The sequence below is a fragment of the Motacilla alba genome, chromosome 4, assembly GCF_015832195.1.
Source record: "Motacilla alba alba isolate MOTALB_02 chromosome 4, Motacilla_alba_V1.0_pri, whole genome shotgun sequence".
Classification (NCBI taxonomy): domain Eukaryota; kingdom Metazoa; phylum Chordata; class Aves; order Passeriformes; family Motacillidae; genus Motacilla; species Motacilla alba.
Window position 1 is genome coordinate 24,777,066 of NC_052019.1, and position 25,056 is coordinate 24,802,121.

Below are 25,056 nucleotides of genomic sequence, written 5' to 3' on the forward strand. Positions count from 1 at the left end.
GTGAACAAACTACAAAATGCTTGATTTTACTCTACTGGGATAAGAGCATAAATATTCTAAAGCAAATATCCAAATGTACTAAAGAGAATATGAGAGAAAAAGGCATAGCTTATCCTAAGAAGTTTCAGATGCAACATACCAGTTTGTTAGTTATTATCATAATGCAACAAAAACTACAAAATAACCTTGTCAACCTTGTCATTTTAATTTTTTATGCATTGGATTTCTTTTCCTGGATATGTCAGTGAATTCTTCTCTCCATAACATGTTGCCATAGGCTAAAAGCACATAAAAGAGGTCTGTCAAAGACATGTCACATGTAATAACATTATACCATAAAGAACACTGTCCTTGGTTGCTTCTGGAGGTCTACATTTGAAAGGTATTGCTGCACCTGAAATACCCTGTCTCAGACTCAGCTGGAAGTACATGGTGTTTGTTCCTACTTTTACACCTTTAGTGAAAAACAGTGTATATAAAATGACCTTCAGAAGGATAACATCCAAATTATGCTGGAAGAAAGTTGAAGGGCTTTTCTGGCAATCCATATTAGGTAAGGCATTTGTTATTGATATCTAGGTTTTAGAGGGGCCACTGCTCCTTGGCAATGCAGGCAATGTTGAGACCAGCCCAGTGTTGAAGGTGGGAGGATGATAAGCAGCTAAAACACATCGCAAAATATCTTTTGGAAGTGATCAGGACTTCCAGCAGTTTCAATGGCATTACTTCTACCTCAATGCAACTAGTTGCTCTTTTCCATGCTCCCTTACAATTGCCTTTCTTCAGGTTTATTGCACATCTGACCATCTTACCTCCTCCTCTCTTCAACCCTTCTGTTTATCCCGTGTTATAAAAACTCACTAAAATTAGGCTGGTCTTTGCTGAAGAGTCATCTGCATTCTGTTTTTGGATTAAGTACAATTTTTCACTTCACTATGTCTATTTAGCTCTAAATGCTAGAAGCCAACTAATACCGTGTGGTTTCAAAGCATCACACACACAAAAATATAAAACCAGCTTGCTTGAATGGTAATTTCAATATGTCATACATGCATGACAGAATAATTTATTGAGTAACGAGTATTTTCAACTTTAATAAAATCTTAATTTTAAAATTTAAATAATATAAGCATGAAGACCAGTCACTAGTGGGGTTCGGCAAACCCTATAATCTTCAAGGTCTTCATAAACAACCTGGATACAGGACTGGAAGGGGTACTAGATCAAATGCAAAGATGACAGAAATTTGGGAGAGCTGTAGGTTCCCTTTGAAGGAAGAAAGTACCTTCAGAAAGACCTCAACAAATTAGAGGACTGACAAATTAGAATCACCAACCGTATGAAGTTCAACAAGGGAAGGTGCTGGGTTCCGCTCCTGGGGTGGCGCAACGCTGGATCTACAGACAGACTGGGAAATGAGAGGTTGGAGAGCAGTGCTGTGGAAGGGGACCTGGAAGTCCTGGTCAATGGCAAGTTGAATGCGAGTCAGCAGTGCCCTGGCAGCCAGAAGGGCCAACTGAGAGGCCAGCTGAGGGGCATCAGGCACAGCACTGCCATCCAAGCAAGGGAGAGGATTGAGCCACTCTGCTCTGCAGTGGGGCAGCCTCACCTCAGGTCATCGAGGCATTTTTGTGTGCCATGGTATAAGAAAGGCATTAAACTATTAGAGAGCATCCAAAGGAGGGCAGCAAAGATGGTGAAGAACCTGAAGGGAAACCACATGAGGAATGGCTGATGTCATTCCATCTGTTCATGCTGTAGAAGAAGAGACTGAGGAGAGACCTCATTGCAGTTGCAACTTTCGCATGAGGTGTAAAGGAGGGGCTGGCACTGATCCCTCTCTGTAGTGACCAGTAACAGGACTCAAGGGAATGCCCTGAATTTGTGTTACGGGAGGTTTGGGTTGGATATTAAAAAAAGATTCTTCCCCCAGAGGGTGGTTGGGCACTGTGTTCCCAGGGAAATGGTCACAGCACCAAGACTGACTGAGTTCCAGAGGGGTTTGGACAATACCCTCAGGGACATGGTGTGCCTCTTGGGGACAGTGCTGTGTAGTGCTAAAAGTTGGATTCAATGTTTCTTGAGAGTCCCTTCCAAATCAGCTTGTTCTGTGATTCTGTAATAAAAGCTTCACCAAAACTGCCAAAGACAGGAAAAAAAGATCAGGGAATGATAGAGGAAAAAAAAGATAAGAAATGAAAATAAATCAACTATTCATAGCATCAGTAGAAGGAAGTTCCAGTTCACTGGAACTTCATGTTCTTCATGCTTCAAGGGCTTTTGGAATAACAAAAAATTGTGCACGCTTTCTTTGCCAAAGCAAGTTGAAAAGACAGATGTTATCCTAACTTACAACCAGGGAGTCTGGCTGCCCATTCCAGTGGCATACTCTGGCCAATTAAAAGCTGACATCTTTAGAAGGGAGAGGCATTAACACAAGCATGAGTCCAATGCTGATTCTGACTGCAAATTCTGTATATTCTGAAAAGACATACTATTCTGAGAACAAAGGAATGCTTCATTGGTGACATTCTGCAGGATGCTTTTAGAATAAATAATGGTTTTAAAGACTGACAGGTATCATTGCTTGGTCTAGAGAGTAGAAGGATAGATCCAATTCCCATTGAAATTAATGGAAAGGTTCATATTGAGGTAAATGTTTTGGGGACAGTACTGCGTCTGAATTTTTTGATTTCTTTGTAATGGAAAACCAAATTCAGCAATCTCCCTTAGCACATTCCTATTGAGCTATAATACAGGCACATTTTACCTTTTTTTAATGCTTAACCTTTATATTAAATGTTAAATAGTTCTCATAATTTTGGCCTTACCATTCACAGACACATGTTCACAGACACTTTAGAAATGCTTTTCCAGCTCACTTATAACTTTTTGAAAAGACAGTAAAAAAGGTGCACTTCTAAGGTACACTTCTACTAACAAGATAGAGGAAGGTATTCTGCTTCTTCCTTCCACTTATGTCCTACTTTGTTTATAAGCAATAGTTAATATTTATCTAACACTCATAAAGTTTAAAAGGGAACTTCCTTGCAAACGCTCCTAATAGGAATCCTTTTAGTAAATATTTTTCTGTTACAACGGTTCAGTAGTCATACCTGAAATTACTTTTCAATCAGCTAGCTTGAACATTGTAAGGAGTACAGCTATCTAAACCCAGAACTGAAAAAAAAAACCAACCAAAAAAGAAGCAAGACGTCTCCAGAAAGCTGGATTAGACTACCATTAAATACTGCTGTCTGGAGTGCTTCATCCGAGGGTGCACATGTGTATTGCAGTCACATTGGTAGACAGGGCATAAAAGAGCACCAGTATTACTTGCAGATGTAAAGATTTATTCTCTGTATTTTTGCTTAAAACTTGATTGAGTTTCTTCCACCTAGACTACTACACCCATCTCAATTGTTCTTATTTGTCATGGACTGAGCAGGTTAACAAGCTTGTCACTTGTACTGGCATTTAAATTGCTGTTTTCATCTCCTTCCTCCTGTTTAATTATCTTCTCTTCTTTTTTGATAGGACCTGACATTTTTCTGACTTCTCCTTCCTACTGTTTACAGAGATGCTTCCAGAATAAAAGTAAATAAATCAAAATTAATGATGGCATGAATTTGACAGCTTCCAAAATTTGCAGCTATTTTTTTCCATTTCCTCCTATTACTCTAATAACAGATAACAGCTTGACATGGAACCAATGTGCTTCAAACCAACAGTGGACTTATCTAGGGAGTCAGCATATTCGTTTAAAATCTTTTAGGCAACAGCAGTAACCATTTCAAAACTGTAAGACAATGTCTGAACCTGAAAAGAAATTAAAGGATGCACCTTCAGGCCTCTCTAAAGATCTATAAATCAGCTACAATTCACTTGTCTTCTTGCTAGAAACATGAGAATTGATGAGTAATAAGATTAGTGAAAACAAACTGCCACCTCACTGCCTACCAGGAAAAATGCCCAGAAAATGCACTTACACAAAATCTTTAGTTTAATACACCTTCTACTACAGTTTTGCTGATGAATCTTTGTTTCAGTTATTTGCACTTACACTCACTGCAGTAATTTAAAACACAATGCCAGACATCCTGAGTGTGTCTGGAAAAACAACAACAACAACAACTACAGCAAGAAAAACCCAAATAAACAAACAACAAACCACAAAGCTAGTATTCAGTTATGGGGAAGTCCTCCTGATGCCCCTATTAATTTTTAGTCAGCTATCATTCACATCAATAACTACCTAACACAATAATCTGACTAGCAGAATGGGTCAGCTCAGAACGGCCGACTTAGAAACAAATCAAGAGGCCAATGACGAGAGGTGACTCTGTCTTTCAGAGACTTTATTGGAAGAGTTGAGAACAAATTAGGAACCAAGGCTATAATGTGATGAGAAAAAGACTGAGGAGATAAAAAGCATATGTTCCTCCATTGCTCAGAGTGAATTTTCCCCTGACTTCCCACCATGATATTTATACCACACAGTTCAGCCTGTTTGTCCACACACACTTCAAAATGGGGCATGAGCAGGATTTACTAAGACAGCTGTTGACACTAATTTCACAAAGAAAATTCTGCTGTTACGTCTTGCTATCACCTGCCCAGTATTTCTCACTGTGTCTTTTTTAAAACAATTCCTCAGTATCCAATACCAAAAATCTCTGATAAATGACTGAAACCTTTTTAGTGCTGTTATTGAAGGCACTGTATTCTGTAAAATCTTCAGACTTTTAAATGTTTGGTCTCAACTTCATGACACAGGTACACAACTCATATACCCTTAACTAGAAGGCTTGTGAGAGTTATAGAAAGAAAACTGCCATTTTTGCAGTTCGCAGGAATGTTTTAAATATGAAATAAGATTTTACTATGGCACTGGGCATGGCACTGGTTTAACACCCACAGAAGCCAAAGATAAATCAGAGGTACAAGAAAAAAACAAAAAATAATTACAGTTCTAAAGAAAAATTGTCATTAACATTTCTTGCAGAACCTTGAAATTGTGACTCAGCAGCTTCTGGTTTGCCATTTAGCTGGGATTGTCCTACCAAGCATTCCAGTTTGGGGATCTGGTTTATGGGTGGTTATGGTGCTACTAGATTGGTGGTTGAACTAGATGAACTTGAAGGTCTCTTCCAGCCCTGACAATTCTGTGATTCTGTGATTCTTTGAGACAAGCAAGGGTTGAAGCTGTACCATTTTGCAGCATTAGCTCCAATGACTGATTTCTTTGGAGATTTTCTGATATGGTTTTTTGGTTTTGTTTGCTTTGCTTTGTCTTTTTTCCTTTTTGTTTTATTGGGGTATTATTATTTTAATTCACGTGTACTGGTGTGCTACGGCACAGGGAGCAACAAGAGGCAGCTGCTTCCTCCAGGCTGGGATGTGGGACCTGAGGTCAGGCTACCCTGAGACAGCAGAACTGACTGCGAGTGAGAATCTCTCTGTGTAGTCCTAGGTGTGGCAAAATATTGGTCCATCAAACAAACAGGGAGTCCAACCAAGAGGAAATTGTTGAATTGCCAAACCTTGAGATCACAGAATAGGTTGAGTTGGAAGGGAACCACAAGGATCTTAAAATCCAACTCTTGGCCCTGCACAGCACCATCTCCAAGAATCACACCATATGCCAGAGAGCATTGTCCAAACACTTCGTGCACTCAGACAAGCTTGGTGCTTTCACCACTTCCCTGGGGAGCCTGTTCCAGTGCCCAACACCCTCTGCGGCAAGAACCTTTATCTAGTATCCAACCTAAACCTCCCCTGACGCAAAGTGAAACCATTATCTCGGGTCCCATCACCGGTCACCATGGAGAAGAGATCAGTGTCTCCCCCTCCTCTTCCCCTCATGAGGAAGTTGTAATTGCAGTGAGGTCCCCCCTCAGTCTCCTCTTCTCCAGGCTGAACAGACCAAGTGACCTCAGCTGCTTCTCATATGGTTTCCCCTCAAGGCCCTTCACTATTTTTTGTTGCTCTCCTTTGGACATTCTCTAATAATTTTGTATCTTTCTGTGCCCAAATCAGTGATATCTCTATAGGCTAAGTAATGGACTGCACTTCTGAAAATTTGGAATATGTACCTTCTACCACAGTGGATTACGTTCTGAGGCTATGAATATTTTAGTCTTTTACTTCAAATCCTTGTCAAATGCTGACCTTTGTAAAAAAACTTACACTGAAAGAAAGCCATCTTTACCAAACTTGACTTAGACATGTCTCTATTTTCATTACTTGGTGAACTTTTCCTGAATTATCCAAGCATCCTCAATAGCTCAATTACTAATTTTTCAAGGTAGGTTGTAGTTTTCTCAATTCAACTGGACTGTGAATTATATGTGATTTTAATAAAAGTCTGACCTTTGTTGCTGAAACATCTAATCTTTCTAGAAGATTGAGAATTTTTATGTAGTTGAAACACCACAGAGACAGCTAAAATCAGCTGCTGTTCCATAGGCTCAGTTGCTCATTTCTCCATTGTTTACTACATCCTGAGCATCCTTACAAGTCTAAGCTTACCTATAGATGTTGATGAGAGTTCATCTGAAATGAGAAGGCTTCCAGCTAAGCAGAGCTGGGTTTTTTATTGTAGGAATCTGTTGCTTCATATACTACAGCAGAAATAGACCATGTCCTAGGAAGAGTTTCAAAAATAATTGTTGCAATTTGTACCCAAGGTTTCTATTATCTCATTTTGAATAACAAGGCATGTAAATTGTCTTTGATTCATTTTCAGGTACCTTAAAATATTCACAGCATTCTCCAGGTGCAGTGCACATATTGCTGAATAAAGAAAGATGCAGTCATCTTTGACATACAAGAATATATTTTCCAGCTTCCTCAAAATACAAACATGTGATTGGAAGGGATATCCTTAATCCTCAGATCCAGTAATTTGTTTCTCCAGAATGTTCCTCTATAAAATTATTAATTTACAAAGTTTATCTTTTCAGTTTTCTTGTTTGGTTGCTTTTTTTCATTCTTATTGCTTTCAACTCCTTCCATAGAAGGAGATGAAAGCACTGTCTTAAGAACCTGCTGACTCTTTTTAGCTTATCTTTATTCCTGGCTAATTTATCTCCATTTCTATATCATGTATACCTCCCTGTTCCCACTGTGTGTCACTGGATTTCTATGGTTACATTTTTCCTTTTCTGGTCCTCATTGTACCAGTAGTTTGAAGTTTGTTGCTAGTCACATTCAATTCCCTCTTTTATGTGATATTGATATGAAGAGACTTTCCTATGATGAGGTTGTATCAGAAATTCTTGTTGGCACAAAAATCTTCATGCAAAAGGCACTGCATTTTTATTATTACTCTATTCAAATTTCCTGGTACTACTAATCCTTATTAAAACTTATCCTCTTTCAGTTATTCCATTTATTAATGTCATGTGATTCTTTCTGCATGACATTCTGTACATGAATCTTTCAGCACAAAGTTTGTTCGGTTAATATAATGCATATTACTTCCTGCTTCCAGTATAATTTTGCCATTCTCTCCTTTCTTTTTTCTTTTTCTTCATTTTTTTTTCTTTTTTTTTTTTTTTCCCTGAAAGAATTAAAAATGCTGGCATGATGCCCTGCTGGTACATTACTGAGATTCTCTGCTTTGGTTTTTTCCCAGACAGGAAAGTCTGTCTTGTGGAACATCTTATCTGTTAAAAGTATTTCATACCCCAATAACATTAAAAGCAAAGTACACTACTAGATAGAGAATAATGGAGTCATTAAATCTGCAGGAACCTTGGCATTGTCATTGTTTTCTGTACTTAAAATTCACAGACTTCAGTGTTGGTGGTTAAGAAATACTTTTGAATTCTTGAATTTCATTGCAGTGGATGGTGTGGTAGAGCTAGGACATACCTCTGTGCAAGATGCAAGCTGAATGCTGTCTGCAATATATCTCTAACAAAAAGTACTGGTTGGTGATTGACACATATATGACTGAAATTCTTCTGCAAACAAGCCCTGTCAAGTGCTGTTTTCCCTTTATTATCACCAGTATTCCCCTATTGAATACACTGACTGTTTGCATTAGCTAAGAGCAAAAGGACCTTTATACCATATCAGTATGAAATAGCTTGTATCATAGTTTTTTGCACAGGTATCATCTCTGGCTGGCAGTATTTTTATTATCAGAATGGAGGCAGAGCTGTAAGAATTGCTCTTTGCACTGTGACCTCCTTCCCTCAGCATTAGGTGGAAACATGAACTTTAGATATGTGCTGTCATTCCAGCTGGGGCAAGTTCTTCCAACAACTGTTCCTTAGCACAGTCGCTGAACTCATCAAAGTAGGTGGTCAACTGCCTGCTGACCTGGATGAAGCTATTTAGGGATTTATGCCGGCCTGCATTTTTATTAGCAGGAAGTTTTCAGCTCATCCCTGGATGTTGCCAACCTGCTGCCTGCACCAGGTAGTGTGGAGTTGCAGGTCAGTCCCCTGATTATCCCGTAAAGCTGGAATCTCTAATTCTCTACAGATATTTTCTTTCATCTAGTTCACTGTGCCCCACTGTGTATATTAACTGAACATCTAGTAGAGCAATCATTACTAAAAATAAACTATTGCCACTAAATTTTTATGTGGGATTTGCAAAAGTTCCTTTTACATTTTCCAAAGGGAAATTGCGGATTTATGACAGTAATTAAAATTACTGCTTAATTTAAGCCAGCCAACTAAGGCAGTGGTTATGATAAAGAGAAAATAATTAACCTCACTATAAAATAGGTGTATAAAGCAGGTGGGATGTATATGCTGCCAGGCATATACATGCCTGGCATGTAAGCTCAAAGACAGTCACAACTTAGTCTGGATACCTAATTTTTAAACAGCTAAAGTTGGGGTAAGCCCCAGCCAATATTTATGTACTTAACATTCAGTACATATTAATCTCATCGTGGTCATGTGGCTTTACAGGACTGAATTTATATTTCTATGTATCCCACTCAGTTTATGTGTATGTAATGCTTGGGCAGCAGCACAGGGAGCTGTCACCCTGATTTTTTAAGATTTTCTAAACCTTCTGATGTTTACATTCTTGTAACAAACTTTCTCATGCACTTTCTGTAAATAACTTATTGTTTTGGATTATTTTATGAAGGAGGAGAAATTTGATGGACTGTTGGTTTGTCCAGTTTCATTGGAGAGGTGGCACTGTCACCCTCCAATCCACTGTCACTTTTGAAAATCTGTAAATGTTGGAATCAGAAAATAAACGTCCTTCTTTTTACCTTGAGAACAGCAGCATGTCAGCATTGTGTTATTTCATGTCCTGTAGTGACAGGGAGCAGATATTGCAGACTTTGTGTGTGCATTTATAAAGCTTGCGCTTCTTACACGATTGGTATCGATCACTCATCGATTTTCTGGCACACCTTCCAATCAGAATCTTATATTAAACGGGAATAAAAAGCTGAAAAAAGTGATTTCACAGATCAAAGAACATTTCTTTCAGTTGTACACAATCCAGATACAGATAAGAAAAATACCAAAGATACACTGTAAAAGTCATAATCTATTTTCTCCCACCGTGATTGTAGGAAAGCTAGCTTAGAATTTTTTTTCTTTCATAATTGGAACAACCTTCTGATTTACAGCCTAAGACCTTTTTCAATCAACAGTTCCTTCCTATTTTTATGTCACCATTGACCTAGAGAATACTTACTCTCCTTCTTTGCCATTCTTCTCTCACTCCCAGTTTTTATATAAAGAATAAATATATATCCTTGGAGCACTGTTTTTTATTGGTTAACAAAAGAGAGATTTTTCTCTATATATTAGCATAGGTTTTCATACCTCTGGAACTGGACTTATCAGACACATGGTATTTATATTGCTATTTTATCAGTGCCAAACAGAGTGGCAGTAGTTTTTTTCCTCTGTCTTGTAAAAAAACTGTATGCAGGTGCAATTGTATATGGCTAATATGAAATTCATAGATCTCTTTTGTAGGTGCATGGCTGTGTTGTTTATATTATACTTTTAGGAAATGATAGCTTTTCCAGCTGACAAAAATAAATTAATCATATATTAAAGAGTCATTTATTTGGACTTTTCAGGAGGCTATAATAATTGAAAGAATATAAAGGAATTTTATCAATAACATTCTTGTGCTTTTGGAGTATGTGTAAATGAAGTAGTAAATGTTTTCAATAGTGTTTTCATAGAAAGTTAAGGGATTTAAGCAGTATTGGGGCTGACATTAAGCTTTCTGTTAGGTCAGACTGTGATAACAACACCACAATGACCCCATTCCTCATGGTGCTGAAGGGATGAAATGCATTACTTAACCAAAAGCCTACAGTCCACTAAACAAACATAAGTAATCTGGTGTTTATTTAGCAGAATGTACTTAACAAAGTGATAAGTGTTTAAGTGCCCTATCTTTACATAATGTCCAACAAATAAACAAGGAGGTTGGAAAGTGAAGAGAGCACATGACAACAAAAAACCAATGACATACAATCAGCCATTGATAAGCAAGGGCTCTCCACTCCCACCACTTCTTGCTAGCATCTTTAGTTGACTTCACTGCTATACTGCTTGATTCTTATTTGTATCTCCTCTGTGCATGCATGCTCTGTCTCCCAGATTTCTGTAGCTGATGGTTTCAGGCTATGTCATTTACAGCCTCATTGTTTCCACTCTCTCCCTTGCAATTTGTTTCCATGTTCTTTCTCTTACTTTAATTTTTCTTCACCCATTCCCTAAAAGTACTTTCCAACTTTGTTGTTCTCTTCCCCCACTCCTTATCATGAATCCTGCTATTTCCATTCAGAGCAGCATAGTCAAGTGAAAAGATTCTGTCTCAATGAAATGTCAAAGTGTAATTCTAATTTTTCACATTTTCCTTCATTTCTATTGACTATATTTCCAGCGATAAAATTTTGATTTAAGATATGTGTGTAAGTACTTCTATCTAGCTCCAAGAGCCAGAGAATCATTTTGAAAAGCATTGAACAGCTATCTGTCTTTGTCTGGGATTTATTGTTATTGTATTTAATTTCTGAATGACAGATAAGCAGGAATTGACCTTCCATATTCACAGAGATGAGGTTTTATATTTCAAATGAGACATTTTTTCCCTTGTAGATCTTTTCTACTATTTTTGTGACTTAGTCAGTCATTTCATCCCCTAAGCAAAAATGCCTGTTTTTCACACAAAGGGATTTGGCTTGTTCTCTGAATTCACAGTGTAGCCCTGAACAGCAGGAGTTATTCATTGGGGGTTCCCCCCCCTCACCATGTTCCAATCATTTTATTGTTAGTGAGTTTCAAAAATAAACATGTTTTATCCCCTTGAGCAACTCACAATATGCAGCTGAATTGAATAATATATTTTCAACTTGTTATACTTGTGCCAATTTAAATTTCAGGAACAAAACTGCTCAGGAATATGCAGGGTTACATGTCTATGTATCTTTCAATAAAGTGTAATCAGATTTCTTTTGGTCCTGAATCATTGTCAAAAAAAAAGATGTGTGGTTACTAGTGAGCATGCTTGCTTCAAGAATACTGCATTTCTACATGCTCAGAATAATTTTATATTCATTTTGATTAGAGCAAACTGCTTACTCTCAAGAGGCTGACAAACACCAAAGATTTCCACTTTAGTGGTTTACAATGACATCAAAGTGGCCTTATATCTTTGCAAAAATCTGTTTCCTTGGTAACGTGAAGCAAACTGTTCATTTCAGAGGTGCCTATAGAGAGCAACTGAGATTTTATTTTCATATTAAATATCAAAACTTAATGTGGATAATGGCATAGTACAAAACATACTACTGAGTTTAAAAGACATTCAGTCTTTAACTAGATAATAAAAATGGTCACATTGTAATATCAATAATTTATATTTAGATAATATTATTTGTTGGAAGTCAAAGTACGACATGTTTTCATGCTCTTTTTAAAGGCAAACAACAAAAGCAGAATAATGACTGTTGAAAAATCCCACATATTAAGAAATACTTCATGGGAAAGGATTCCCCAACAAGCAAATTTTAAAGAGTTTGCAAGTACTGTTTAGTTAACAATGAATGATTTCTCTGTCAGGAGTATTATTCTCTGCTAAAGAAAAGCTTTATGCACACAGAATTGCAATGAAAAATAGCTCTCTTCATACAATCAATAAATGATTTAAACACCCCATCCTGGCTCCATTTATTTATTAGACTCTTTTTGCTGTATCTTAACTAAGGACCTGAACAGGAAATACATCTAGGCATGAGCGTAGCTTTGGAGTGGCAAACATTTGTATGGAAGCCTTCTGCGTTTAGGAAGGATTTGAGGAACTGATGCAAAACTTAGAAATTCTCATGAACACCATGAAGCTGTAACAGCCAAAATTATCACACACCTACATGCCAATGAATACTCTTTTTTTTTAAAAAATCATCTAAACATCTGTCAGAACATCTCCACAAAACAAACAAACTGACACTCCAGTTATGATCAATAATCACTCTGCTCAGGGCTCATTAGAGATGGCAAAATAACTATCTCCTTTTTGTCTTGATGGAAAGGGGAGGAATGTGAGGAAGAGATTGGACAGAGCAACAGGAGGAGTGGTGAAATTCAACAGGACCCAGACAGAAAAATTTTATAGAGAAACATAAGAATCTCTGTTGGGAGAAAGCAGGGGTATGCTTTTATAATCAAGGAGGCAGTATACTACAAAGGCAAACTAATTTATGGGTGCTGAATAAAACTTCTACAAAAAATTCAGCTCCTAGTATCTTCCTAGACACTACTCCTGTAAATTATTGCAAATTATGCAGGTGTAGATCCTCCAGGGAAACTGGGATTATCTGAATGAGCCTTTTTTGTAACCTATTGTCAGTCTTTTTTTTACCATTTCCTAGCAAGTCGAGCTGTGAGAACATACAGTAGTCTCATGCTTCAAATTGTTTAAAGGTGCATTTAGTTTACAGAAAATATCTAGTGAGCTTCAAGAATAGATTGGAAAGTCAGACCAACAATCTGCCTAATCACCAAACAAAAGACTTGTAGCTGATCTCTGACAGGGCGTCATGCTCAACACCAAAATGTGCAAGAAGGTACTTCTTGTTCTAAGTACTAAACACTTTTAACAGCAACTCTACAGTGCATTATGGGCTAGTATTATGCTATTCTGCAAATAGACAGAGTGGGGATACAAAACCTTTTGTACAGGGAGTCATTAGGGAACAATGACTTTATTTTCTTCCACTAGATTCCATGCCAATATTCTATAGAAATTCAAGAACTGTGAAAACTAAAGCTCTTCTCTGTTACTACAACATTTTTATAAAAATCCTTTTACTAGGATTTTTTTCTCCTGAGAAGCTGAGAAGGCCTCAGGAAAAAATGTAAACAAATTGTTATCTGCTACTGTGGAATGTAACAGGTGCTTCCTCGATTGATCAATGTGAGATGTTTCTACTAACTGACCAATAAGGAGGCAGCAGCTCTCAGACTCTCTGGGAGTCACAGAACTTTGTTATTCATTCCTTTCTATTCCTGTCTCGCCTTCTGATGCATCTTTTTCTCCGTTCTTTTTAGTATAGTTATAGTGTAGTTTTTTAAATATAATATATATCATAATATTATAAACCAGCCTTCTGAAACATAGAATCAAGATCTCTCAGTCTCCTCACCCTTGTCCTAGCTGCCCTGAGGACCGCATCACTTCTCCATGAAAAACTGCGTTGAAAATACACTCACACTCTTGGATACTTCTGGTCTGGATTCTTCTTCTGGGTCACAGGAACTGAGGGTGGTAGTATTTGCTTTTCTATACTATAGTTGAAAGGTTTATAAATGAATAATCAGTGTGATCCAGTCTGGCATCATGGTTATAACATAGAAGCTAATTAGGTTCCCATTCTAAAGTCATTATTACATTTGATAGGTTTTGTTAGATTATTTGTTTACTTATTTGCTTTTGCTGGAGAAATTTAATTTAGCTACATATTTGGCCATTAGCTGGCCAAAATTGCTATGAGACAATTTATACCCTGTGATTTTTAGCTTTGAAACTATAGCAGCATAGGCTGTAATTAAGGAATACAGCTGTGAACAATCAGCACCAAAAGGTGACAGGGTAATCAACACACAGACCATGAGCAGCACAGTGCACCAGGAAAGATCCAGCAGGAAAGATCTAACATGTTCACAGAAGGTTTACATCACCAAAGAGTTGATGCATGTTGTCAGGAGGAATCACTGAGATGTAACCTGAGGTGCTATGAATAACTCCTCCTATGAGCATGAGGAGGAGTTACCTCATCTTACAACTGGGAAAAACATTAAATATAACAGAATGCTAGTTAAGCCAAACAGAGGAAAACCAAATATAGTCAATCTTCATATTTTTAAGAGCTCTTCTGGTCCTTGAGGCATTAAAGTAGGACTACTTTTTAGCAAGTATTTCCATTTTTACCATCCTCTGTTTAATACATTCAGAAGAAAACCCCAAATGACAACTTGCAAATTGTAAAACCAAGACTCGTGGAAATGTTGCCCATTCCAGAAACTTCAGCAAGGAACAATCAACATAAGTTATTTACATATGGTGCTAGTGCTATCAATATATTTAAATTCCTGTAAAGGAACAGAGATGACAAAAACTACTGTGATATGAACCTCGGTGCTCAGCACATGGCTTCCACACAGCTCCTCTTGCTTTACAGTTCAAATAATTCCTTCAACAAGATTTTTATCTGGTAATGGGCACATGAATGTTACCTTCCAGTAGTTTTGTACAGTAGACAGGAACTAGAATTCTATAATGCATCCAAGCTACCTGGGAGTAAAAGGGGAGATTTTCACTCCTTGGGTGATTGAGATCAGGGGAGAGACCTTCCTGAAGAGCTGAACAAAGACAGGATGGACACTCTACAGCAGTATGAAGAAGTTTCCTGGCAGCACTTGGGAAAAGACACAATTTGGCAACAGACTCTATCCCCATAGGGCTAACTGCCTTCAGGAAAGACCTGGATTACCAGACATAGTTATAAAAATCAATTTGCCATCTCCTGAACTTACAGCTTGTATATCCAGGAGCAAAGGAGTATTTCATATGGCATGACCACAGCAACAGTGATGGCAGTGAAAAAAACACCTTCAGTAGTAAGAAGGCTAAATTTCCATAATAGTCTTTCAAAGATGTTTTTCTTCCACATTCACCAAGTAACTGGAAGTTGTAATACTTTTTTCTCTCCACAAGTAAACACAGCTTTTAATGAAATGCACATTTTCTGGTATGAAAATAACAGGAAAATGATTGAAAGATGAAGAAATCTTGAAAAAACAATTTAGAGATGTACAAGATTTTGCTATTGTTTAACAAATATGATTAAAGTTGGTAAGGCCACAACTTTATAAAATTAGGATTTAAAGTTACCTTTTGTAGCTCAGACAAAACCTTTAGTGTTTTTGTGTGTTAACAAGAGTTAAACACAGGGAAGTTTTTTAAAAATAATAAAATCCATGAATAATGCAGATATATTTTTACTGATCACTGGAGGAAAAATAATTCAGTTCAAAAGAGATAACAAAATTAAATGATAATGAAATGTAATAGAGCACTAAAAAGACAGAACTATTTAATTATGGAATAAAAGATTGATATTCACAAACACTCCAGACACAGAATGATGTGTGTAAGAATCTTGACTCATGCTAATACTTCTATTTTTTTGTTTGCTTGCTTGGTTTGGTTTTTTTACTCTGGCAATTATAGCTGAACAGAATTCAATGCAAAGGCTTAAATTATCATTTTTGCAGATTATTTAATTTTATTAAACCAGATTATATTCACTTTCATTACTTTAATTCTATTAGTAAATCAATATTATTTTTAGTTTTAAAATTTAATATTTTCTACTTTTTTCCTGTATTAGCTGTTCCTTTTATTTATGTAGTAGGATATTTTTTTGTGTGTTTTTCTTTTTCTTTAATAAAACTGTTCATTTCTATCTAAACATCTTATTTAGTTATTTTCACTCTTCAAATGCATTAAGAAAGCGACCACCTGGCAGAAAACAAAGCCACAGCAAGAAGCAAAATTATTTGCTAGAAATCAAATCCATAAATTATGTCTATTAATCAGACTTTTGATCCTAAATCTTTAGTGGCACAGAGACAATTCACATTGTGCTACCTACCTTGACTTGCAAATTTATTTTATTCTTCTTTGCCTGTTAGTATATTCACAATATATTTCATTTTGTTATTAAGAAATGGTGCAATAAACTCCACATAAATCTTGAGACATATGTGTTATCCTTTTAGCAGTATACACACACATCTTTGGATAATATCCTCAACACGAAGTTTCAGAGATTTCACAGTAACCTCGGGTCAGTCTTTGTCTTATGAGTGTCTGCCAAGAAGGCTATCATCCGGCTTAAGTTCCTTCCCTCAGGAAAACATTAGCTTCATGGTAGGAATTGTATGAAAATACAATGCTTTTATAACCTTATGAGTGCTGTTATGAACATACCATTGCTGCTGGACATGTTGCCTTTTTCTTTCAGTGTATTAGACAAATACTCATTTGAACTCGTGCAGCATTTTTTGAAGGTGCATTTCTTGAAGGGGAAGACAGTACATCTTCACAAACATACAGTTCAGCAGCAGAAAATAAAGTTCCACCACCAGCATGAATCCTTTCTTTTCTGATCTTTCAGAGGTTTTTTTCTTCTTTTTTCCCCTTTTCTAAATCAAGGTTTTCTTGTTTTCATACAATTGCCTTCTTGTGCTACATACTTGATGCTACCTCTGACAAAGTTTCAATCTACAATGGCATTTCCTCTCACCTTCAGTAACCTTTTCCTAGCAATTTCCAAATCACTTGAGGAAGTTCAAACTGTGATTTCCTGTCTTCTCTCCCAAGAGAATTCAATATCTGGTAGAAAACTGAGAATACAGAATGCTCCTTTTACTCTCCCGTCTTGATTCTTCTGTTCCAACTTCAATTCTTTGCTGCAGTGTAAGGACCATTTCTCTTGTCTGTTCCTGCCATGTCCTGTTTAGATCCAAGGATACATCCTAAGGAAGCTGGTAGCTGGTATGTTTGTGGTCCAAAAGAACTGCTGAACAAGTAACAGTTTCACCATTTTTCAGTTTCCATCTACAAATTCTGAAAAATCCTTTTTCCTAGTCTTTGGCATTCCTCTGCTTTAAAACTTTATGATAATAGGGGTAAAAACTGTGCCTCTCAGTTTGCAGATCTTTGTGTGTGAATGCATATGCCATCCAATATACAACAAATACGCAAAGATGCAAATGAAATGTAGCAGAGTTACCAATTTCAGTTTTCAAGTATAAAGACTGTCTAGACAAAGTACATATTTGTCTTCCTCAGAGTTTCAATTTGTCTAGGCATATAGAATTTGAGAGTATACTGGTGTAACTCAGCAATATACAATATTGCTAAAGCAATTTATGTAGAAAATGGTCTATGTGTTGAATGCATACATTGCTGCTGAGAAAGTGGAAACCAATTAGCCCTTAGATAAACAGATTATGGTTATGATGTGGGACATAAAGAGCAGTCATGAAGAAAATTAAGAAGTCTCCTAGCTCCAGCAACTGTATCAAAGCTTGGTATTTTCAAGTGGAAAGAATAACCTTGGCTACACGCATTTCATGGCTGCACAGGGAATAAGTCCTCTACTGACAAATCCAGACATGGAAGAGTTTCAAAATGAAAAGTATATGCAGGCATTAATTACATGACAATATTTTACAAGTTTATTCACTAAACAATTGATAACAGAATACAAAAATAATGATGTGAATTTAGAAAAGTATGTGCATGATGTTAAATTATTAAAAGGCTTCAGCAAATATGGATTTTTTTTAAATCATTATGCAAGGAATTAAATCAGACAAAAGTATAATGTAATATTGCATTATCAGAGTAAGAAAAAGCTCTTCTTTCCCAAGCTGAAAGGTAAAAGGTTTCAGAAGCTGGGAACACCACTTTCAACCAGAAGTGATGGAGACCCTGCCCTGCCAGAAGGATCTCAGCCATGCTAGGGCTGATGACAGAGCATAAGAGTGAGCAGCTGGCCAGCCTTTTCCATGACTGGGACTGGGGAAGAGTTTGTCATAGCTGAAGTCCTGCTTCCTGGGAGGTGGCTGGGCATTGCTTGTGGAGGGGAAGTAGAGAATAAATTCTACTTTTTTCTCCTTGCATGTGCATGTGCAACTTTCAATTTTTGCTCTAGTAAACTGCCTTTCTTGACCTATGAGTTGTCTTCTATCTTCTCTCCCCTGTCCACAGGAGAAAGGGAAGTGATAGAGTAGCTTGGTGGACACCTGGCATCTGGACAAAATCAACCCCTCACACCTGGCAAGAGAACAATTGCCAGAGCCTTATTCATCTGATTGTCCAGAGACCAAGTTACTCAAACACCACTTAGTGTTTCAGTCACTTTAATGATCATAGCCAGAGAGCCCCAATAAGATGTTCCTCCATTAGCAAGACACAGAGAATTTTCATTGAATGCAGCTTCCCTTTCCTTAGGCTGCCATCCCAGCACAAGTCACAGTCTGCTTTAAATCATTCCAGCTTGCTGTCTGGTCACAGATTAAAGTGAAAAAGAAAAGAGTAGAATAAAATATTCAGTATTTAATACCAAGTAAGAGAATAGCAAACGGAAAAATATTTAAGACATATGTACTGAGATAGTACACATACCAAGGCAGGTTAGGCAAAGGAATAAAAATATAGCTAAACTGATTAAAGGAAGCTGATCATTTTTTTCCCAAGGAAACAGAAGCAGAGGGCTTGACTCTATAGAAATGTACAGAAATCTCAAGCTGCTTCCCCCTGCCTAAGGAAATAAAACCAACAAAATGTAAAATAATTATTGATATACTTTTGTAGAAATATCAAACGTACAGGTACATATTGGTATTGATTTAAAATATATTTAAATGGCAACATTTTCTTTTAATTGTTGAACTATTTTTAAAACTATCTTCTCCAAGTGCCAAGAAAAGTCAAACTGATTTTTTTACCCATAGTATGGGCCAGTTGCTTTCAATATATTTTAAAACCAGAATCTATTTTCTTACCATATAAAACAGCAAACTGAAATCCAAGTATCCCTTTCCAAAGTCATTTGTGATCAGGACACAAATTTCTTCAGGACACAAATGACTTCTGGAAATCCAGTAGGATAATGTATGCACCAGTTTAACCAGTGGGCTCCATCTCCCCATATCTGACCCTAAGTTAATTAAACTAAATCCTTTGTAGGAGGCTTATTTTTCAAGCACCTGGCCTCATTTGAGAATTCTAAACAAACAGCAATTTAACTATGGCAACATTTTAAGTTAGTGAGGAAATTAATCTCACAAAAAAACCAAAACCTAACCAAAAAATTTATAAAATCAGGGTTTAAAATCAGTCCTGCATGAGAAATGAGGAAAAGAGAAAATTCAAAATATTAGTCAAGACATTAAACACTTTGTCAAATATATTCACACCTGAATTGTAACTATCCAGTTACCATGTATGAGAGCCTTATCCTGGTGAATACGTGAATACTGGACACACCCATAAATTCCCTCAGTTGTGAGAAAATGGAGATTCTCTTTGCTGGCATTTTTAAAATGAACTTTATCAACAACAGAGTATCAGTTCCCAAATAACAACTTGTGAATGGTTTCTATGACTTTGCATCTGTTTCCACAGATGAAGACAAGGATAAGGAAAACTATTCTCCAGCCTGGACCAATTGAACTTACAATGTAGTTTCAGTGCTACTTCCATTATGATCTAGGTGTTCAAACTTAAAACTCGGTGCAGAATCCCCTCACAGAGAAGTACAAAGGAAGACAGAACCCTTAGACAAAGCCCTTGCTCACAGGGAGAGGCCTTACCTAAGGTTCCTTTCCCCCAAAATAGCCTGTTCCTCCAGATCTCCAGGAATCTCTCATTTAGGGCTTTTTCTGTAGAATTCCAGATGTTCTTTTCACAAGCCCAGTACTAGTGAGTATAAGTGGAAAGAGGAAATGGCAAAGAGATTAAAGGCCTTTTATAGTAGTTTTAGAAGAAAATTTTCCAGATTAATCACCTCAAGCCATTCTGAACAGGCTACCTACCATATTGCCTATTTTTTAATTAAAAATGATTAATGAGCTACATCCATTCACCCATTTAGATTTCTGTGTCAAGTATTTTCATTAAAACACAGATCACTATAAAATGTAAGATTCAGCAGAAAAGACACTTCACACTGAAAGATACATCTTGAGTTATCAAAGAAGGGAATTGATCCCTTCTGAGACAAAAGGTTGCTAATTCATCACTCACACACAGGAAATGATATCCGGCCTTAGAAAAATACTGAAGCCTATGAGGATAAGAACTGACACTAATTGGGATGAATGACAAAACTTTCTTGTGAGTAAGAAAGAAATTTAAAAGTTTCATGGAGAAAGATTAAACTTACCTGAATGGATTTCAAGAATGAGATCTTCTTGTTGTGCAAATACAAATTTGTTTGTTTGGTTTTTTTTAATTTAGGGTTGCCCTACTTCAAAAATTTTTTTACTGGACACAATCAGAGATCTAAGGCCTGCAGAAGAAAAGAAAACTGGATGAAATGGAAGTAGAAACGACTTTGTCAAGTCACACAGATAAAGGAGTGAGAATTTTCATTCTACCATCTCTGACTTCTCTAAATGTTCGTAGCAAGTCTGTCTATTCAGCTATTGCAATCTTAATATTTTTGTGATGCATATTACCTTGAAGGCAGTTTGAATTAAGAGTGATTTCAAGATAACTGAATAAGAGAGAAGCATTTCTCTCCTGGGAGTGTGATAGGTTAGCTAGCCCTAGAAAGGTCTTTTAAAAGCATCAGAGATAATATATTTGCATACAGCGCCCTTCTGGGCAGTGTGTTCATGCCCACAATGTACAGGAAACAGCCATGTAAAGCTGAGATGTTTTCTTTCTGCAGTGAGGTGCTGGAGTACCTGGGCAAGCTGCCAAGAGAATCTTAGTTCCATGGAGAATAATTCCTTGCATGCCAGCTCTAAGCAATTGTAAAATACAGTGTTCCAACACTGAACTCATTCCAACTGGTTAACTGCACTAGATACATCGTCATTAATGGGGTTTAACCTAATTCTGGCACTGCAAAACTGCTTTGTAGAAAACAAAGATAAAAGCTAACTACAAAAAAAGGCAAAAATAATACCGGATGGAAGCAAGAGCTGAAGCAAAGACTTTATAACTAACTACAGTTGTAGAGATTTTAATCTGAGAGACCCTTCATAATTTCCTTATCAACGTACCATTAGGAAGAAAGGGGACTTAGGTATTGAAGTTGTAATCTACTTTAATTATTGGTGTGATTCAAAAGAGATTTAGAATTTGTTTTCCTTGGATTTCCTCAGAGTTCCACTAATATATGGTGACCTTATAAAGTAGGCTTGATTTTCTGGCTTTTCAGCCTCGTTTAGACTTGGTTATTTTTGACTACTTCAGGTAGTATCTTGGAGATAAATCATCTAGCATATGATTTAGCACAGCAACATATTTTTTGAGAAAGTTAATTTCCTGGTTTCACTGAGACCGTTTTGAATATCTTGGACTTGCAGAGAGACATTCACAGTTATGTTACTTTGAATGATTGATCCTAAAGAAAATTTGCCTTTGTGAGTACATAGAGGGCTTGGACATGAATCTTAAGAAAATTTGGTTAATTGTACTGTCTGAAACATTCCTCTATAAATCACCTGACAACACAGTTCATTCTGACATTTACAGTCAAGCAGAGTGTTAAAGCACTTTTTAAAATTCCCATATATGATCTCAATTGAAATAAAGAGCAGAAACTCACAGACTTTAATACTTTAAAAGTTTAGATTTGTCCATAAGTTTTGCTTGAGGTTTACCAGGCAAATGAAAGCAAGAGTCAATAAAATGAAATTAAAAGAGCAATGATGTTTCTCCTTTCTTTTTATCCTTACTTGAACATTACATTTCCCATTCCTGTCTTAGATCTCAGTTTAATTACTGATCACTTAAGGCAACTCATATAGAACTTAAAGACGGCAGGACTTGCAGCATTAGAAGTAAGAGCAAACTAAACTTCTATTTGTCATTTTTGTGTGTGTGTTTTGTTTGTTTGTTTGTTTTTTGTTCCCCAAGAAAGTTATCAACACTGCACTAATTTTGCTTAGACTGAGTACACAACACAATTAGGGAAAGTGCTAGATGTGCTTCAGGAATAAACACTAGTGTTTAAAGAGCGTAAAGTTTGGGTGAATTCTTTGCCCTTTTTTCTCCTAAAATTTTGTATTTGCCAGACAGTTGACTTAACTAACATTAAACAAATCCATTCACCAACAAAATAAAAAACACAAATCAGAGTATTCAATGATCCGAGTCCATGACATCTAAAGGATGACTTACAAATCCAAGATTGTTTAGACCTATGAGATAACCAGTAGTCATGGGTTGTCAGATAAATTGAATACAGTACATCTATAAATATGGGGACTCCTTTCACAGAATACTTTCTAACACTGTAGAAAATGTCCTATATCAAACAAAAACATACCACCATTTTTTAATCTTATGTGCAATGATAATTATGTCCTTGCCTCCAATAATGTAGAAACATGAAACAGAATACAGATACTTTAGACTAACAGTAAAAAAGTCAGCCTCCCAGAAACAGTCCACTGACCACACTTTTCCCTTTCTCCTAGAGAAGAGACATAAAGAAGAAATACTGAGACAGATGTTAGTCATAGAGAAAAATACACCATTGGAAAATTTCAGATTTGATGTAAAGAACCTATACAGAGCAGGTACTTAGTCTCCTGGGAAAAGCAAGTGAGCTCCAGAAAATTGCTTTGCCATTTTTGTAGGTATTGCAGTGAATCATAGTCTAGCTTCCGTAGGACATATGGCAACACTGTCCACGAATCTCATTATGTTATTGAGCCTGTTTAAAAAAATGGCCCTGATGCCAAAAGTCTGAGCAGATAGGACTGGAGAATATTCTATTTTGCACAACTAAAATCAACTAACAAAATATATTGCTACTGGGACTCATGGTCTTGTGCAGAGCAATTCCTGATGTAGCAAATAAAGTATGATGATCATTGGACCACTTTCTGTGTCAAACATAAGGTCAAATAGCACTAGTAACTGATGAGCCACAATACAGCTTTTAATTAAAAAAAAGTATTGATGGCAATAGTGATTTATGGAGAAATCTCTTCCCTCCTCTTCCTTATTAAGAGAAGACTTACTCTATGAACCCACCATTCTCTGGCTAGAAACCACCAGTGGGCTTAGTTGGAAGATTTTTCTTAGTACAAAACTTTTCAAAAATTTCTTTGCAATTATGTTAGGGATACGGAAATACTAATGAAGATACTAAAGTGTGAGGATTTTTTCCTGTTAAAATAACCTCTTGTGTGGGCAGCTAAATAGAATTTGAAGAGATTGAGCCTGGCCTTCTCTCTGAGGAGGGAAGGGCCTTAGCCAGGAAAAAGTGCCATTGGTTTATTCATCTTTAGTATTTCCCCTGAGCAGTATTTGTACATGGCAAGTAACTAGACAGCCTTATCTGAAGTATCACTCTGTATAGTTTGAATTAAGGAGGATTCCAGACTGCTTATGAATCACAGCCCTAGACATGCCATTGTCTCTATACAGTTTTAATACCAGTACAATTATCCATTGAATCTGACATTTTTTAATGGGAAAATGGTTATTTTAGTGAGACTTTCACCAGAAACTAGGCCTGTTGCATGGATCTCAAGCTTTTTCTCCTATACCTCAGTGGACTGTTGCAAAGCTCAGAAAAGTCAGTTTGTGTGTTGATGTTAACTCAACTCTTCTTAGGCACAGGACAGAGGATTTGATTTTTTTTTCTCTTTACATTTGGAAGTACCATTATTTTAGCTGTATATGCAGAAATGGCCCTTATCCTATCAGTTGAAAAAAACAAAAATTATTAAGAAATTAATTCCCATAATTGCTGTTGTCCTAGTACATAAACATGAAAATATTTCCAGCATATTTTATTTAAGTACAGCTGAATAAGTAATAATATTACTTCCTGTGACTGGTTGATTACTTTAAAAATAACAACATAGAAATTGTATTAGGATAAGGTGTGTTAAAAATAAATGGCTTTAATTTTGGCAGAATGTCATTGGTTGCAAATGAGGTGAGCAGGTTGTTCTATCCACAAATCAATGCCAAAGGAGAATTACTTTGCTTCTAGCCAATTGTCCAAGTAACAATCTGCTTAAGACAGCAAAGTACATTGTACATAAGTTAAAATTTGCTCTTGAAAACTGGATCTTCTGTTATACAATAATTACAATAATTTCTCTGTCATGGGAAAACTTTTGAAATTACAGAAAATATTAGGTTCTGCTAGAGCAGAATGGGCAGTCTGTATGGCTACTACTATGTAATTAAAGAACATTAAAAGATTTCCTGTTATTATAAATTACTTTGACTATCAAGTGAGTCCAAGTAGAAATTCCTAATTTTTTTTTTAATTAAAGATAACTATGAAGGATAGAGACTTTCAGGTTCTGAAAGCAAGTAGCTTTAATGTGGTAACCTCATAACTCTGATAATCTGATCTTGCTGAGTATGAAATTTGGGACAAGAATGCTTTCATAAAATGACAAATTACAGATCAGAAATGAAGAAGCATATTTTGGTCATAAATATATCACCTGAAGTGAATTGTAACAAAGTGGAAAAAATCAGAAGAGATTTCTTTGAGGTATACAAGTGGTCTGAGATACCTGACTTGCTAGCTCAATATAAAGAAAAAAAAAATACTTTAATCAAATTCAGCCACAGTCTTTGACCAAAAAAAAAAAAAAAACCCCAAAAACAAACCAAACATTTTTTTAAAATCAACTTTACAAGATATTTTCAATCTTGACTCCAGACCAAAGGCTGAATATGGACTGGTTTTAAGAATTACACACTGAGACTTTTTTTACAATGATAGTGCGTAGTTGAAGAATTTTACATTAGTGATATAAC

The 25,056-nt window shown here is 36.4% G+C and overlaps 1 long non-coding RNA gene across 2 annotated transcripts in view; it reads left to right on the forward strand.

Moving 5' to 3' along the window:
- The window catches only part of LOC119700514, a 53,338-nt gene that overhangs the window by 24,946 nt on the left and 3,336 nt on the right, over positions 1-25,056 (forward strand). For both annotated transcript variants that reach the window (XR_005256793.1, XR_005256794.1), the window contains one exon: positions 20,545-20,704. This is a non-coding gene — a long non-coding RNA (uncharacterized LOC119700514). The remainder of the gene's footprint in view (positions 1-20,544; positions 20,705-25,056) is intronic.